Raw genomic sequence first — 19,460 nt, 5'->3', positions numbered from 1 at the left:
AATATCGATAAAATTACCGATATCTCGTGTCCGTTTTTCCTTGTGCCTCATTTGCATAGACGCCTCATTCCTGGGGTGGCTGCCATATTGAACCTTAAAGGAGTTATTTTTTCCCACCATGCTCCCATGAATTGGCATAATAAACTTTGCTTAGTATAGCATCCCTTCCCAATACCACCCTTGGTTTATTGTTTTTGGGGTTTTTTTTTATCAACAGCAAAACTGCATGAATTTCATAAATGTTCCTCACTTTGCTTTGTGTGCTGCATGATATTTGCAGAAATGTGAATGGAAATGAGGTTTTCATCTTTCTGAGGGATATAGAATTGATTAGGTGGCTTTGCAGCTCTCCGGATATCTTCTTGTATTAGCATAGACATTGGAATCTGTATTTACAGCGAGCTCAGGCAGCTGCCACCACTGTGAGCCTGTTATAACCCCTGCATTGCCACCACTGTGAGTCTGCTATAACCCCTGCGTTTCCACCACTGTGAGCCTGTTATAACCCCTGCGTTGCCACCACTGTGAGCCTGCTATAACCCCTGCATTGCCACCACTGTGAGCCTGTTATAACCCATGTGTTGCCAACACCGTGAGTCTGTTATAACCCCTGCGTTGCCACCACTGTGAGTCTGTTATAACTCCTGTGTTGCCACCACTGTAAGTCTGTTATAACCCCTGTGTTGCCACCACTGTGAGTCTGTTATAACCCCTGCGTTGCCACCACTGTGAGTCTGTTATAACTCCTGTGTTGCCACCACTGTGAGTCTGTTATAACTCCTGTGTTGCCACCACTGTGAGTCTGTTATAACCCCTGCGTTGCCACCACTGTGAGTCTGTTATAACCCCTGTGTTGCCACCACTGTGAGTCTGTTATAACCCCTGTGTTGCCACCACTGTGAGTCTGTTATAACCCCTGTGTTGCCACCACTGTGAGTCTGTTATAACCTCTGTGTTTCCACCACTGTGAGTCTGTTATAACCTCTGTGTTTCCACTACTGTGAGTCTGTTATAACCCCTGCGTTTCCACCACTGTGAGTCTGTTATAACCCCTGCGTTGCTACCACTGTGAGCCTGCTATAACCCCTGCATTGCCACCACTGTGAGTCTGTTATAACCCCTGTGTTGCCACCACTGTGAGTCTGTTATAACCTCTGTGTTTCCACCACTGTGAGTCTGTTATAACCCCTGCGTTTCCACCACTGTGAGTCTGTTATAACCCCTGCGTTGCCACCACTGTGAGTCTGTTCTGCGTTGCCACCACTGTGAGTCTGTTATAACCCCTGCGAGTCTGTTATAACCCCTTCGTTGCCATCACTGTGAGTCAGTTATCACCCCTGCATTGCCACCACTGTGAGTCTGTTATAACCCTTGCGTTGCCACCATTGTAAGTCTATTATAACCCCTGCATTGTCTATACTGTGAGTCTGTTATAACCCCTGCATTGCCTGTTATAACCCCTGCATTACCACCACTGTGAGTCTGTTATAACTCCTGCATTACCTACACTGTGAGTCTGTTATAACCCCTGCGTTGCCACCACTGTAGGTCTATTATTACCCCTGCATTGCCACCACCACTGTGAGTCTGTTATAACCCCTGCGTTACCACCACTGTGAGTCTGTTCTAACCCCTGCATTGCCACCACTATAAGTCTGTTATAACCCCTGCATTGCCACCACTGTAAGTATGTTATAACCCCTGCATTGCCACCACCACTGTGAGTCTGTTATAACCCCTGCGTTGCCATGGTGTTGCACATAACTTGCTACCAAGGCGACAGCTGTGACTTTTTAGGATATTTTACAGAATCCATGGCACCATCTAGTGATGATTGTAATCTGCTAATTAAAAGTACACGAAATTTAGTATAAATTTTCGCAATTACGGCACTATATGTAATTATGATTTAGTGCAATTAATTCGCAAAATTCACATACATTTCGCTTAATTTTGTGCCAATGTTAGAAATGCAAAGGAAAATTATTTTTTTCAATTACAATTTAAAAAACATTTTTTCTTTGCATTTTTAAAATCCATTTTCTGAAAAACTACAAGGTCTTTTTAAAAAAAACCAAAAATGTTTTGACTTATTCCTAGTAATCTCCATAACATTTTATTTTCAGTTTTGGTGACAATGGCATGCATGGGGGCTGTGCTATTGACCGCTAATGTTGGCACAAAATTACGCAAAATTACGGTATCATGATTTTTTTCCATTTGCAAAATCTCGCATTACCATGTTGCATCATAATTGCAAATTACAATAATGTGAAATTAAGATAATTTGAAACTGATGCTCATCACTAACACCATCCACAAAATTCGTCTAATAGCACTCTTTGGCCTCGATTCAGCGGTTCCATCGAGATAACGTAGTGGATGCAGTGCGTTTACAGAATGACGTGTGCGTTTACGTTGGTAGTGAGGCAGACTTTCATGGTATTGTATGCCTCACTGCAGGGGCATAGCAACTTCGTAGAGGTCTGTCGGTCGGGACCCCTCTAACCTCCACCCAGCTCCCACCCCCACCCAAAATTGAATAGTGTAAAAAAAAGACTTCGCTTCTTGATTTATATGCCCCAGCAATGTTAGAACTATTATTATCCAGTGACTATAATCAAACTAAACTATCGCAAAAGTGATATTTATGATAATATTATATTTCCTTGTTACTATAAAAAGATTCAATTTTCCCGGTTTTTGATAAACTGGTTGAGTTGAAAAATAGGAAGTTTTATTTGTATTTTTTTTCTGAATGAGAAATGTTATTGATTTCCCACTTTTTTCATACAAATTGATCAGAGTGGTGAAAAATTCTGATCTAATTTTCAAACAATTGAATGGTGTAGGAAAGACTTCTAGCTTCTTGATAAGCCCAAGCAATTTTTTGGAAGTTTTAGAACATTTTTTTTAATTCATGAACGATTTAAATCACTAGTCAGTAAGGCTGGATTTAAAGGGAAGGTTCAAGCAAAATAAAAAAATGAGTTTCACTTACCTGGGGCTTCTACCAGCCCCATGCAGCCATCCTGTGCCCTCGTAGTCACTCACTGCTGCTCCAGTCCCCCGCTGGGAGCTTGCCGACCTCGGAGGTCGGCGGGACGCATTGCGTACATTTTTACGCATTCCCGCTAGTGCAGGAACATTAACACATACATTTTTACGCGTTACTGGTTTAATGCGTAAATTTTTACGCATTGAACCAGTAACGCGTAAAAATGTATGCGTTAATGTTCCTGCACTAGCAGGAATGCGTAAAACTGTACGCAATGCATCCCGCTGACCTCCGAGGTCGGCAAGCTGCCAGCGGGGGACTGGAGCAGCAGTGAGTGACTACGAGGGCACAGCATGGCTGCATGGGGCTGGTAGAAGCCCCAGGTAAGTGAAACTCATTTTTTTATTTTGCTTGGACATTCCCTTTAAATCATAGTTTTTTACATAAAAGACTAATTCTTGCTGGTATAACTTTAATATGAAGATTTTTAGAAATTAGAATAACTACTTCTCATATACGGTAAGTTTTTTTTTATCCCCAGCACTGCTTGACTGCTTGCCCCTCCCTCCTCAACCTTAGTTTTACTTTCTTCTTGTGCAGATCTATTCTACTCCAAACAATCAGACAAATATTGTTTCTATTCTATACACTGAACTTCTTGAGACTTAGCACTGAAGGGGTTGATTCTGTAGTCATAGGTTTGAAGAACAATAGGATTGAGGTTGTTTTCTCAACTCTGTTCATGTTATAAAGTTTTTGCTGTGAAGAAGAGGCATGTGATCTCTGCTGAGTCAAATTCAATTTTGAGAACTGCAAAAGTAAACCAAGCATCTGTGATTATATCTTGTAGACAGAGAAACGAGTACATTTGAAATGGGCGCCGGTAGACTTGGGCGCAGGATACAGCGGTATATGGCTGATCCTGCTTCTGAATCTGCACAAGTCCGGGCCGTTTTAATTACTATTCCCCCTCCAGGCCGCCATGGATAGTGGGGGAATGAAATAATTCGGCTTCCAGCGATTGCTGGAGGCCGAATTATTGTGTTTTATAAGCAACTTCGGCTCCGTCTTCTGACGGAGCCGACGTTACTCACTGAGCGCCGCTATAGACTGATTCCCATTACAGTCTATGGCGGCGTTGGCTGCACCCAAATCTAGCAGTGCTGAAAAGCATTGCCCCGAGAGAAAATGCCCAATAATCTTACAAACACCTCTGGAAAGGACTAGGGCGTTTTCGCCTATTCTTTAGTGCCACAATTTTCAAAATCACCCTACAAATGCTTGTGCAATTAATCCTTATGGGATAGTTCATATCAGCGCGATTCGTCTGCTTTCCGCTGACCAAAGCGCACCATTTTTGCTACAATGGATGGTATAGTAAAAACGTTAAACGCTCACAAAATCGCTTTGTGCGGCGATTGCGTTCGCGATTTTGTGAATAAATACATTGTATTTATTCATTCACTGACATCAGGAAGTGAAAAGGTAGAATCGCTCTGCAAAAGCGCTTAGAAAAGTGCTTTACAAAAAATTGTAGCGCGCAGGTAAGCGCCAGGAGGGGGGAAAAAAATCACTCACAAAAACTATGGCCTCAGCGATTGCGATTTTAGATGTGAACAAACCCGAAGAGCATCACATTGTTAATGTATTGATAGAATTTTTTTACCACAAAATGTAAACATTTACAGCCTTATTCTACATAATTAAAAAAATAATCTTTATTTCATGATGGAATAACCTTTGGATGGTATTGGTAATATATTTTCCTCAATAAGCGCCTTATTTAAAAAGAAATCTGCTTTAAATTTTAAAAAATCCGGTTTAAACAAAAAAAAAATGTGGATATTTTGTATAAATCATGTCCACCACGGCAGAACGATCAATTAATACCCCGAATTCCCAGGGCAAAAATCTACCTCCAGCCGCGTCAATCTCCGCCTCTCCCCACCCCTATCGGTGAAAGAAGACTGAGAGGGGCAGGAGGAGGCGGAGATCCGCAGAGATTGACAGGAGCAGAGGCAGCTCTGCACACAGCTCTGCCTCTACCCGGAAGGAGCCCCAAATTTTGCCCCGGGGATTTTGGGGGTATTGATCATTCTGCTGTGGGAATGCAGTGTTTCAGCTATGGCCTTATTGCTGAACAAGACTGCCTAGTAAAAAAGAGGTATTTTTTTAGGCATCAGACTCTCTTTAATAACAGTAGTAAAACATTGGTAAATATTACTGATGTTTTACTACCACCAAACCTAACCCTACTCTCACACAGAACCCTCCTCCTTTGATGCCTAACCCTTAGACCCCCCTTCGATGCCTAACCCTAGAAACCGCCCCCCTTTTGACACCTAACCCTAAAACCCCCCTTCCTGAGTCCTGACACCTAACCCTAAAACCCCCCTTCCTGACGCCTAACCCTAAGACCCCCTTCTTGATGCCTAACCCTTAAACCCCCTTCTTGATGCCTAACCCTAAAACCTACCTTTCTGACACCTGACCTTAAAACACCCCTTCCTCCGCCACAAATAACGTAAATACAAAAATGATACATTTCTAAAAAAAATACATTTCAAAACGATAATTTACAATATGATAAAACAAATCTCAAAAGTATAAGGTTTCGAATGAAAAATTGCAGTTGGATGGGCCGGGGCCTGCTATTTATCAGGTGCCCAAATTTCTGCTTTTGGTGCTCAATAGCCAATATTTTGCATTAGCGCCTATGGTGCACCCAAATAGTCCAGTAGCCGCTGGCGCACAAATTTCCCGCTTCCCACGGTGTAACCGATACGATGTGCCTTTCAGGATATGCTGAAGAGTTGGCTAGTGCAGGCTGCAGAATTATTATGAAGCAATTAGTGATTCAGCTAGGGAGGCTTGCAGTGACCTCTGAAGGATACACTGACTTTCATTAAATTACGGCTCATTGTTTCTCGCTTCAGTGTCATAAAAACGAAAATATCTTCCATTAGGCCGATGCACCATATGATACAGTGATTCATAGACCAGCCAGCTGCTGCCTGCCGCTGCCTCACCATTGCCTTGAAATCTGATGTCACCTCAGTCATATATTCAAGTTGGCCTACTTGCCAGCACTTGCATGGGCAAAATAGGTCACACCTCCCACCTGCTAAGCTCCACCCAGAAACTCCATCATTTCTCACAAAGTATACACTACAGTTCTCCATTGTTTAATAGACAATTTGGTCATCAAACTTAATATTTTTACCAGATTCAAATTCTTGAATAACATGATGGATTGAAAAAGCTTGAAAATGTGTATTCTTGCACTCATTCATGTCAGTGCATTTGGTGGTTTTTTTCTGTACCAATATATTTTCACAAATATTTTCCTCTGTGCAAAAATTTAAAACTTTGGTAAAATTATATTCAAAAAGGGGTCATATTTGCTTATGACTTTAAAACATACAAAATAAACTTGTTTTCCTGCTATTAGTAGCTGATCAGCTTGTATTTTGGCTACCACTTAAGCCTCGTCTACACGAGGCGATCCGGCGGCTCGATTAGCCGCCGGATCGCCTCTTCCACATCCCCGCGCGTACCCGCCGCGTCCCCACGCGCGTCAGATTCGATCCCCCGCTTGTTGCCGCCGGCACCGCTTATCTTCCGCTCGATTCCCTGCCATTGTCCCCTCGTGGGGAGCGAGCAGGGAATCGGCGGTGGCGAGATCCAACCTGTCGGATCTTATCAATCGAGCCGCATCAGCGGCTCGATTGATAAGGCACATCGTGGAAACCTCGCTCCGTGTAGATGGGGCTTTACAGGTAATAAGGCCTGGATTTACATAATTAAAGCCTATAGGCACAGATGTCCTGGCACCCTAGACTTCACCCTCCATGAACCCAGAAATCCACGCCAAACCTCACCTCAGGTGTGCTGGCCAGCCCAGCTGTCACTTCTTCCTTACTTCCCTTGCCCGTCATAGATAGCTACACGTGTCCCTTAGTATTTGGTAGCCAGAGGTATCCTCAGTATTAAGTAGCTAGAGGTGCTCCTAACTGAAGGGAGATCTCCTCAGTGGGATGGCGAGAGCTGGTTGAGTAACCTCTCATTTACACTCTGCTTGGGACTCTGCATAAAGAAGGAAGGAGACAGGCACTAGGGGAGGGGAGTGATCCACCTTTCCATCATCAGGCGCCTGTAGGCACGTGCCTACAGTGCGTTATGGTTAACCCGGCCCTATAGGTAATGCTACAATAGCCAATCAGCTATTAGTAGCCAAGTGGCTAGGTAGGTTGGTCAGTGCATCATTACTTTGTGTGTTGGGCGGTTAGTGATAGACATTAGGATAGAGGGTAAGTGTTAAATATTAGGAGGGGCTTAGTGTTAGGCATTAGGAGGAGGGGTTATTGTTAGGCATTTGGAGGTGAGGTTAGTGTTAGGAATTCGGAAGGGGGTTAGTGTTAGGCATTACGACTGGGCTAGTGTTAGGCACTTGGAGCGTTAGTGTTAGGTATTAGGAAGGGGTTAGTGTTAGGCATTAGGAGGGGAGGTTAGTGTTAGGCATTAGGAGGGAGGTTAGTGTTAGGCATTAGGAAGGGAGGTTAGTGTTAGGCATTAGGAAGGAAGGTTAGTGTTAGGCATTAGGAGGGGCGGTTGGTGTTAGGCATTGGGGGGAGGTTAGTTTTAGGCATTAGGAGAGGGGTTAGTGTTAGGCATTAGGAGGGGAGGTTAGTGTTAGGCATTAGGAGGGAGTTTAGTGTTAGACATTAGGAGGGGAGGTTGGTGTTAGGCATTAGTTGGGGAGGTTGGTGTTAGGCATTAGAAGGGGGCTAGTGTTAGTCATTAGGAGGGGGTTAGTGTTAGGCATTAGGAGGGGAGGTTAGTGTTAGGAATTAGGAGGGGGGTTAGTGTTAGGCATTAGGACTGGGCTGGTGTTAATAGGCACTTGGAGGGTTAGTGTTAGGCATTAGGAGGGATGTTAGTGTTAGGCATTAGGAGGCTAGATTAGTGTTAGGCATTAGGAGGAGAGGTTAGTGTTAGGCATTAGGAGGGGAGATAGTGTTAGGCATTAGTTGGGGAGGTTAGTGTTAGGCATTAGGAGGAAGGTTAGTGTTAGGCATTAGGAGGAAGGTTAGTGTTCAGCATTAGGAGGGGGCTAGTGCTAGGCATTTGTAGATTTAGTGTTCGGTATTAGGAGGGGGTTAGTGTTAGGCATTAGGAGGGAGGTTAGTTTTAGGCATTTTGGGGGGGGGGGGAGGTTCGTGTTAGGCATTAGGAGGGAGTGTTAGTGTTAGGCATTAAGAGGGGAGGTTAGTGTTTAGCATGAGAAGAGGTTAGTGTTAGGCATTAGGAGGGAGGGATAGTGTTAGGCATTAGGAGGGAGGTTAGTGTTAGGCATTTTTGGGGCGAGGATAGTGTTAGGCATTAGGAGGGAGTGTTAGTGTTAGACATAAGAAGAGTTTAGTATTAGGCATTAGGAGGGAGTTTAGTGTTAGGCATTAGGAGGGAGTTTAGTGTTAGGCATTATGAGGGAGTTTTAGTGTTAGGCATTAGGAGGGGAGGTAAGTGTTAGGCAATAGGAGAGAGGTTAGTGTTAGGCATAAGAAGGGAGTGTTAGTGTTAGGAATTAGGAGGAAGGGATAGTATTAGGCACTAGGAGTGGAGGTTAGTTTTAGGCATCGGGGGATTGGATTGTTTTAGGCATTGGGGAGAGGGTTAAGTGTTAGACATTAGGAGGGAGGATCAGGTTAAGGAATTGGGAGGGGTCGGGGAGGTTAGTGTTAAGCATTGTGAGGGAAGGTTAGTATTAGGCAGAAGGGTTAGTGTTAGGCATAAAGGAGGAAAGTTAGTGTCAGAATAGGGGACTAGGTAAGTTGTTAATTAAAATATCGGCAATATCACCTTGTGCCCAGTCCATCAGGCAATACTGCCATGTGTACTTAATTGAGGAGCCATTTCTTCTGCAAATACAGCCATATGAAGAAGACTGCAAGTCTTTTTAGCTGCTGGAGTAGTCAGAGTTCTAGCTGAATGTGACAATTCCTCACCCTTTTGTCTGATGACTCAGCCTGTCTAGATGAAGAGAAGACAGCATGAGTCATCAGAAGGGAGAGAAGACAGCATGAGTCATCAGAAGGGAGAGAAGACAGCATGAGTCATCAGAAGGGTTTGGGGACGAGGGATTGTGTGGAAGTTATCAGGCAATATTCTCTATGCCCGGACAAGACAGTACAAAATATTTTCATGGTAATAAAACGCTTCTATGCTTTTATTAAACACGTCTGTTTCAGCATACAGCAGTGAATTCATACGCATGGATCCACTGCAGGGTCCCTTTAACTGTAATTCCCTGTTAATAGGAGATTTGTATTCCACCCTTTTTATTCCTATTTTGCATTATGAAAGTGTGTTTTCCATAAGCCGGGCTTGAGCTGTGTAACAGCTGTTACCAGCCTACAATATCTGCTTGATGCATTGTTCTGTAAGCAGCATAACACCGTCTCTACAGGCCGCCGCAGCGGTGCAGATCCTGACTATATACCCATCAAAGCCTGGCAGAAAAACAAGGCAAAAGCAGCTCCAGGACTTCTCTTACCTATTCCTTCACTTAAAGGCAAATTAGTATAATGGTTTCTGTCTAATTGTATTTATATATAAAAAAAGGTTTTGTTAAATGCTTACACGTTAACAAGTTGACGTTTTAGAGACATGGCGAGGCATGAATAGCAATTCAGTGTAATTACCCTGCGTTTTGCGATATGACTCTGATCCCTAACGGGCCGGCAGTGACCATTACCATTAGTGCGATCTGATTGCAGCGCTATTTTCTCTGGAGCACGATCGTCAACCTACCACATTTTAGCTGCACTTGAACTTTATATACTTTGTATAGAAGCCAAAGCCAGATTTACAGCTCAGGAGCCCGTAGCCACAGGCATTCTGGCACCCTAAACTCCGCCCCTCAACTCAGGCCACACCCCATATTAGGTAGGCATCCTTCCTTTCCTGACTAGGTAGCCAGATTTTCCCTGGTATTTGGTGAACCTAGGTAGTAGATGTGCTCCCTCCAAGTATAGGGAGCCAGATGTGCCCCCTCCTCAGTATTAAATAGCTCACCCTATAGGGGGACATTTGGGTAGAATAGCCGCCTATCCTACATAAGGCGCCTGTAGGCACGATCCTACAGTGCCTTATGGTAAATCCAGCCCTGATCGAAGCTCAATCACAGTAGTGGAAATGTGAAAGAAACATGATCGCAGTGCGATTGGGATCATTTCAACTATGAAACCCAATAACAATCTTGATCGAGCTGCAGTTGGGTTTCATAGTGGAAAAAAGCCCTTAAAGTTAACCAGAGATGAAGCATCCTCATGTATTTTACCATATATATATCAGTGGGAACATTAGAGGAAACACCTACCTTGCTTTCTGTTTCATTATTTACTGTTCAGGTTGCTTCTTATCAGCCCTGATAAAATCCCCGACTGAGCATTCAGTCTGGCTTTGCTATAATGACTCAGCTATAATGATTTCTGAGCAGAGCCACAGGGGGGCAGGCTTGGGATTGAAAAGACAGCACAGAAGACAGACAGCTATAAAGATTCCTGAACAAAGCCAGACTGAATGCTCAGTCGGGGATGTTATCAGGGCTGATAAGAAGCAAGCTGAACAGTAAATAATGAAACAGAAAGCAGGGTAGGTGTTTCCTCTAATGTTCCCACTGATATATATGTAAATACATGAAGGTGCTTCGTCTCTGGTTCCCTTAAATGTTACAACGCTAACGTTTCAGTGCATGCTTGATTACATTCCTGATGGACTTTAAATGACAGGGACAAGGTGATAGAATCAATGGCTATTGAATGGATATTGAATTGAATAGGGATCAGTCAGTTGCTACAGATTGGACTGTTATCGACTCGTGTATTGCTGCTACCATAAACCTGAAATCCAGGCAAAGCTTCTTAACACTAGATGCAATTTCTTTTCTGCCGACATAAGTACCTGAATCTGTCTGCTGTAATCACCCCAGCCCAGCAAGCACCTAGATTGTGAAGAGCAAGGGGCAGCTCTGAGCTGTCAGACTTAACTACGGCATCAGCACACCGCTGGGTGAAGCTTGTGGACTGAGACAGGACCACCAGGGGGCATTGCTCTGGGCAGCCTGTAGGCCAGTCAGGAGACGGCATCCATTCGTGCTTCGCAGTATGCCATGCTATCTTAAAGAGGAACGTATCTAAATAGAACGTAATGAATAAAATGTTTCTTTTTTTTTTTTTACAACATTGCTTTAGGAATCATATAATCAGCGTTTGCCCAAAGTAAAACCTTTACTCACCATGATTTATTAGGAGGAAATTAATGTGAAATTCATCACGGGAGGCGACATCTTTACTGCTGGCAGGAGCATCACTGCGGAATGTTTGTCTGATGTGTGTTCTGAAGTGAGCAGAAATAACACCTGGGCGCTGGCAGGCTTTTTTTTTGTTTTTTGATTAATAAAAAAAACAAAACTAAAAATAGCAGCAATCAAATACCATCAAAAGACTGCTCTATTATTGGGAAGAAAAGGAGGTACGATTCATTTGGGTGCTAAGTTGTATGACCGAGCAATAAACCGTTAAAGTTGTGAAGTGCGGAATTGTAAAAAATGGCCTGGTCACTAGGGGGGTGTAAAGCTCTGGTCCTCAAGAGGTTAAATGACCTCTAAAGTGAAAAAATGTCTTTCTAGCAGCCAACTTACAGTGACCTACTATTCATGCCAGCCATTAGACACACATTGCTCGGGTATACCCGATTGGCTTGTACTGTTTCTATGAAAAGGAACAATGAGGTTGGACATCATGGGCTATGGAGGTTCACAATTCGCTAAGCTTTTGCCATGACCTCTGGGGCATCTGTAAACCTGCCAGCTTCTCGGGATGGTGTATCTTGCAGGTGTTTGTAGTATTACTGAAAACTTCCCGAAAGTTGCTTCAAATTTTCCACATTGCCTCTGCTGATGAGACTCTTGGCTGTTTGCTTTGCACAGCAGTCTGTTTCACTGATGTTTATTATTAAGGACCCAGCAGCACAGCAATGAATATAAAGTGCAGGCAGACCAGGATACATCGGCTTCTGCGGCAATGACAGTTGACAGGATTGTCACCTGTTGCAGCAAATGGTATATCCCAAATTGCACAAAGCATGCACAGAAGAGACAGAATCAGAGAAAGAGGAAAAAGAGGAAGAATCGGCCGGCCACATGTAATGTTCTCCGTAATAAGACCGGTGTTAAGACAAATGGCCCTTTTAAAATATAGCGGGCCTTTATTGGAGTAACTCAGCTCACTGCTGGGCAGATTGCCATGGTTACACCACTTTCTCTTGATTCTCATATGCATAGAATACGTGTCAGCAGATCAGCTTTTTGGTTGAGAACGATTTTTAATTCTGGAGATCTTCCTTGCAGCAAGTGTCACTTAAAGTATTATGGATGTGGTTCCCTTTGACACTATAAGCTTACACACTAGAAAGGCGTGCCCAGTGATGACTCATCAGTGTACTGCTGCCCCGCACAGTCCTGTCAGCATAGTGACATAGTTAATTTGGTTGAAAAAAAAACATCCATCCATCAAGGTCATCCAGAAAAAAAAAATTAAAAATTAGGTACCTTTCTGTTCTGCACCCTCACACATTCCAGCTGATCCAGGAGAAGGCAAAAAAAAACCTTACAAGGCTTGGGCCAATTCCTTGAATCAACTCTGCCGGGAATAACCTAGTAATTATAGGCTTGGTTGCCATTCAACGCAGAAAAAAAAGCATCCAAGCCTCCTTGAAATGCAGATATAGAATTTGCCATAACTACTTCCTGTGGTAGGATATTCCACATTTTAACTACTCTTACTGTAAAGAATCCCCTTCTTAATAGGCGGCAAAACCCTTTTTATTTCCTCCATAATCAGATCATACCCCCTTGTGGTGGTGGCTGGATGGTTAAGGGCTCTGCCTCTGACACATGAGACCAGGGTTCGAATCTCGGCTCTGCCTGTTCAGTAAGCCAGCACCTATTCAGCAGGAGACCTTGGGCAAGTCTCCCTAACACTGCTACTGCCTATCGAGCGCACCCTAGTGGCTGCATCTCTGGCGCTTTGAGTCCGCCAGGAGAAAAGTGCAATATAAATGTTATTTGTCTTGTCTTTTGTACAAACCTAGGGAAAAAAAGCTTATTTGAGAAACTTTGAAAAGTTGCCTCAAGCAGACATTGAGCGCTTGTGTCCGTTAGGACCTGACCCTATAGTACTAGAAATGACATGAGTTTGTCATCCCCCAGTCACCCCGTCAAACGAATGTCAACCTGGGTTTGTGGGTAGTACAGAAAACAATAGATCACATACAGGGGTGTAGCTATTCACACTGACCTGGTCAGTGTGAATAGCTACACCCTGTAAGTGGAACATTCACACATTCACTCAGTGTGAACCCATATACACATGGGGGAGAAACAAGGACCTCCCACAGACAGAACATATATATGCAAGGCTGTTAATGTGTCATATATGAGTACGGGTGTGCCTAAAATTCATAACGGGCGACACGCACCTTACTTTGCTCCCATACTACATATACTGATGCCACCGCTTGCACCTGCATTTTTATCAAACTTTTTACTACACTATTGAATTATTGTTTTCTGTACTACCCACAAACCCAGGTTGACATACCTCTGACGGGGTGACTGGGGGATGACAAACTCATGTCATTTCTAGTACTATAGGGTCAGGTCCTAACGGACACAAGTGCTCAGTGATTATTCCCCGTACTCCACTCGGATCAGTGTGTTTTTCAAGTAGACATTGCCCCACAGCCTCACCAGTCTGGGTATGTTGCATTTGATATTTGTTTTATGACACTGAACCTTGATGGTTACTGTCTGAACTATAAAAGAAGAAATATTTGAGAACTGAAGAGTTGGGAGTTTCAAAGCTTTTTTTATACAATTTTTTTTTATCTATACTTGTGTTGAAAATGTTTTTAACTTAAATCCCAGAGCATACTGTGAGTGGGAATTGTTGCAAGGTGCATGTACCTGGAGTTGTCCACATCCCTACTGAGATTTACTCAATTAGTACTATGTGCTTTTCCAAACTGTTGCAATTGTTCCATCGTGCCTGCTGGATGCTCTGCTTTGCAGTAGTATACTAGCATCTCGTGATTTTATCTTCAGTTTTATGTATCCCAGAATTTTATTTGCTCTTGCTGCTGGTGCTTTGCATTGAATACGGCTGTTTCAAACAGTATTCCGGTTAAGGTGGCCATACATCTAGCGATTTGGCTGTACGATCGACCATTCGTTCCATCATTTTATAGATTCGAGAGATAATAAAGGGTGTTACAGAATTCCCAGTCGATGAAAAGTGGCCTATTTTCACGTTGAATCGCTTATTCGATCGAGCAGGATGCAAGATATCTTTGATCGCACAGGAATCAGCTCCTGTTCACGTCATTCAATCGACTCTGAATTGATTTTTGCATTCAGAGCATGGAGACACAACATCAGTCAGATCGAAAGTGAAGGTGAATCGCACAGGATATTGTTTGTAGTGTGTGAGTCACTAGTCGATCGACTGTCGATCAACCATACTGAAGTCAATTCCTTAAAGGGAACCAGAGACGAAGCATAGGTGAAAAATGGAAAAAGATGTCATACATACCTGGGGCCTTTCTGCAGCCCCATAAGCCTAGATCGCTCCCACGCCGCCATCCTCCGCTGCCTCTATAACCGGTGCCGGGTCCCGTCACTTCCGCCAGACGCGAGCAGTTGTACGCATGTGCAGGGGCTCCCTCCGGCTTTGTATGCATGCGCCTGCGCAGTACGAAGGGAGTGCACTGGTGCGACTGGCAGAAAGTACGGGACCCGGTACCGGCGGACAGAGGCAGCGGAGGACGGCGGCGTGGGAGCGATCCTGGCTTATGTAGCTGGAGGAAGCCCCAGATATGTATAAATCTATTTATTTTTCGTCTCTGGTTCTCTTTAATAAAGTCGATCGCTTTGTCGATTGAATCAGAATCGCTAGATGTATGGCCTGCTAAGTTATTTTCCTAAAGTTTTTAGCTATATGCCATTTATCTTATCTGGTGCTCTACTACTGGCTAATCCAAGGTGCATGACCTTGCATTTATCTACATTAAAATGTATATGGCTTTTGAGAGCTTGTTGTAAAATGCAAGGTGTTTATAATTCTGCGTATTTATGTATCATATGCAAAGATGGCAACATTACATTTACTAGATCATTGATATATACATTGATAAGGATTGGACCAAGTACTGATCCTTGCAGGACCCCTCTGCTAACTGTTTCCCATTTGGAATATGAGCCGTTTTACCTCTGTCCTTTAGCCACTTATCTATCCTCATACACACATTTTCTCCTAGTCCCTTTCACCTCCGCTTCTGCACCAGACTATTGAGGGGGAACAGTGTCAAAAGCCTTTGCAAACTTGAAGTACACTCCCAAGAGCGAAGTTTTCATTCTCCACTTCATAAAAGCATGTTGGTGAGACAAGATCTGACTTTAGTAAACCCACGGTGATGAGCTAAAGATAGATTCCATGCTATAAACTTCATAATAAAGTCTTGTATAGAATATTTTAGAATACCTTAAACACAACGGATGTTACGCTTACAGGTCTGTAGTTTCCAGGTTCTGCTGTTTTTTTAAAGAGAATCTGTACTGTAAAAATCTTACATAAATATAAGTACCAGCCTGTTTGTTGTTTTCTCCTAGCCCCCTCTGTGACATTTTCGCTGCTCCTGCTGCTTTCTTGGTGATAAAATCGCTGTTTTATTCATTGTTTTTGTAAACAGTGAAGATGGCCGCCAAACAGGAAATACATCATCAGAGCAGGTGCCTGTTTGCAGTGGCTCCTCTCAAACGTGATTTGACTGCTGAAATGTTTCTCCCACTTGTTGCCTTAGCCAGGGACGGATCAAGACCAAGTTGCGCCTGGGTCAAGGTTAGGTTTTGGCGCCTAAAGGTCAGGTTTTGGCGTTAAACTGCCATTCATTTTGCTGCCTTTTTAAGAATTCAACAAACTGCGCCTGGGGCAAGATACCCGCCTGCCCCCCCCCCTAGATCCGTCCCTGGCCTTAGCTGCTTGTCTGGGTTTTGAACTGATCTTTCTGCACTCACAGCTGTTCACAAGGTCACAGACACCATGGCTGTGAGCAGAGACCTGTCTGTCATGGATAAACAAAGCATACACACAGAGCCTGCAGGGGGCGTGGAGGAGTTGTGCATAACTTCTCCCTATCACAGCAGAGCAGTGCATTCCTCCCTGGGCCGACAAACCTTAACAAAGGAAGATTAGATATATTTACAGAGACAGTGCAACTAGAAAAGGCTGCAGTAAGGCAGAGCACATTAGAACAGGTATAGGAACTTATAGGATAGAAGAAATAAGGCTGAGAATGTTGTTACAGAGTCTCTTTAAATAAGGGAAAAACAACAACTGTATGCCAGTCATAGTGAACTGAACCGCTTGAAAAAGAATTGCAGAAAATAAGATAATGGCGTCAATTCCCCAGAGAGGATTTACTAAGAGAAAAAAAGGTAGGTAGTTTATCTAAAGAGGTATTTTAACACTCTGGAGTCAATTCACCAGTGTGAGAGGACAGAGAGAAAAATGTTCGATAGCAGGGGATAATGGAGAGATATGCATGAGGAAAGTGTGAGAAAGCAGAGAGTTAGGTAATTGGTATTAATGATTTACATGGGATACTTTTCCTCTCTGTAAGCTTGAAAGTGAAGCATTGTGGGTAGGAGGCGGAGTTTTACCACTACGTGACCAGAGTATTCCCGCCTTTTACTGCCGGATCAAATCATAAATCATATCACGAGTGAGTCTGAACTTCTTCACCACCTCTGTCTCAGTAAAATTATCAAGAACTGTTCTCTCACGAAAAATACGAGGGGCGATTAAACAGACCCTCCTCCTGCGCCTTCGTCTCCTCATAATAGAAGCAAGCTCTAAGGCCTAGTGCACACCAGAGCGGTTCGGCTGCGTTTTGCGATCCGCTTGCGGATACGCTTGGGTAATGTATTTCAATGGGCTGGTGCACACCAGAGCGGGAGGCGTTTTGCAGAAACGCATACTCCCGGGCTGCTGCAGATTTTGGATTGCGGATTGCAGATTGCCTCAATGTTAAGTATAGGAAAAACGCAAACCGCTCTGAAAAACGGCACTTCAGAGCGGTTTGCCAGGCGGTTTTTGTTACAGTAGCTGTTCAGTAACAGCTTTACTGTAACAATACATGAAATCTACTACACCAAAAACGCTTCACAAAACCGCAAAATGCTAGCTGAAACTCTACAGAAAAATAAGAAAAAGCGTTTCAAAATCTGCTAGCATTTTGCGGATCTGCTAACGGTTTTTGGTGTGCACCAGGCCTAACAGAGTAAGCTCAAAAGGCTCCATCTTCCACAGCAGCAGCTGCTGTGTAAAAAACACGATATATCCAGGTTCATTCAGGGGATAAAGAGATGAAAAAATAACGAATGGCCACACCCCCTTTCTTCCCTGGTGAATTGTGATTTGGAGAAAAACTAACTACTAACTATCACTTATTTATCTCATACTTATCTCACATTTATCTCTTGCATTTCTCTCTGTCGATATTTTCCCCTATACTTCTGGAGAATTGCTATTTGGAGATATCACAGGAGGTAAATTACCTCCCAAGAGATAAATAGGTTGGTAACCTCTGGTGAATTGACGCCAAAGTGTCCTATCGATAACTAAACTGCCTTAATACTTGAGGGTGGATGACATCTTTGTGAGGATCCCAGCCCTTGAGGACTGGAGTTCGACATCCCTGGCCTAGGTCCAAGAGCACCCGCCAAACTGTTCCTCCTTCATTATCCTCAATTTGGCAGGTGTTGAGTTATCAGTGCTCAGTTATGCAGCCCTCCTCAGGGGTGTAACAATAGACTCTGCAAGGGATGCACCCGCAGGGGGGCCCATAAGCCACAGGGGGCCTGGTCCTGAGAGACTTACAACTAAGGGCAAGGAGAGAAAAACGTTCTGCTCTCTGCACAATTGTTCTAATGACTGCATCTCCTCAGCCACTGATAAAGAATCATGCAAAGTTTTGCAGACAAAGATTTGTAGACAGTCCCTATTCAGTGTTCAGCAGGCTCTTGTGTACAGCGCTGTTCTGCTGGCAGGAGGGGGCTCAATCCAAAGTTTCGCAGGGTGGCTCAGTGATTTCTAGTTATACCCCTGGCCCCCCTGCTCCCTTAATCAGAGGGGTGGTGAGCAGCTGTCGACCACGCCTCCCCTCTCATCCCATAGGGCATTGCAGCGTGGGAAATTTGTGATTCTGAGTCTAAAAACCTTAGAGGGAGTTTAAATAGGAACTGAGCTGTGTAGGGGATTTTAGAATCCCTTTTTAGGCTGCTTTCACAGTGAGACGTTACAGGCGCACGTTAGTCCACGTTATGTGCCCTATAACGTCCCCTAAACGCAACGTCCTGGTGTGTAAGTAGCCTTGTGGTACCTGATTGCACAGTGTGATGAACTATAAGTGTATCTACGCTCCCTGCTATTATCTGTTTTCTACTCTATACAATGCTATAGATGATGTGGGCACAACATAAATAAATTGTTGCAGCAGTGTGTTCTGTACACACAGATAGACACCCAGTATAACAAGTTAGAACTCTTTACTAAAGAAAATGTGCAGAGATCAACATCATTAGGCATAACCTAGTTGGCTACAATTACTAGGTAATGCCTAATGATGTTGATCCAGGGATTTATCTGATTGCCATCTGGAGTCGGGAAGGAATTTTTCCCTTTAGGGGCTAATTGGACCATGCCTTGTGGGGGTTTTTCGCCTTCCTCTGGATCAACAGGGATATGTGAGGGAGCAGGCTGGAGTTGTACTTTGTACTGGTTGAACTCGATGGACATATGTCTTTTTTTTAACCAAAATAACTATGTAACTATTAAATCATACGCAACCATCATGAAATGTATCTTACTTAGAACAAGAAGGAACACAGAGAATAAATACAGGAAATAACAATACCATAGTGATCATCCCCACATTTTACAGGCAGTGACATCTCGTGGTTGTTTTACTATACTGCAGTTTAACTGATAGTTGTTACTACCAACATAAATTATAATAATAATGCGCTGATGAGCTGTCTTACCAAAACCACACCCTATAATTTAAAATTAACACGTTTTAGCCTTCACACACACATCCCAACTATTTTCCTTATATAATATTTTCCTTATACACAAAGTATAGCTGGAAAAAGTTCCACAGAAAATGATTAAATCTAAATATACTGTATTGCAGCCGCATATTTTGCCGCTTGACTGGCATTCTGCTTTAAGTAATGATCCTATAATCCGCTTTCCTCTAATCTAGTGCCTCATTTTTAAATTAGAATGTTGACAACTTTTGCAGCAAACAGCCCCGGCTCCCTTCATTAGTTCTGCGTAGCGAG

General features: G+C 43.5%; 1 protein-coding gene across 3 annotated transcripts in view; it reads left to right on the top strand.

The window, feature by feature from the left end:
• ST6GALNAC5 (ST6 N-acetylgalactosaminide alpha-2,6-sialyltransferase 5) overlaps positions 1–19,460 on the top strand; it is a 379,731-nt gene that overhangs the window by 282,487 nt on the left and 77,784 nt on the right. The window lies entirely within an intron of this gene.

This window comes from Hyperolius riggenbachi, chromosome 6 (assembly GCF_040937935.1).
Source record: "Hyperolius riggenbachi isolate aHypRig1 chromosome 6, aHypRig1.pri, whole genome shotgun sequence".
Lineage (NCBI taxonomy): Eukaryota > Metazoa > Chordata > Amphibia > Anura > Hyperoliidae > Hyperolius > Hyperolius riggenbachi.
The sequence above is the reverse complement of the archived record's forward strand: the minus strand, read 5'-3'. Positions and strand labels throughout refer to the sequence as shown.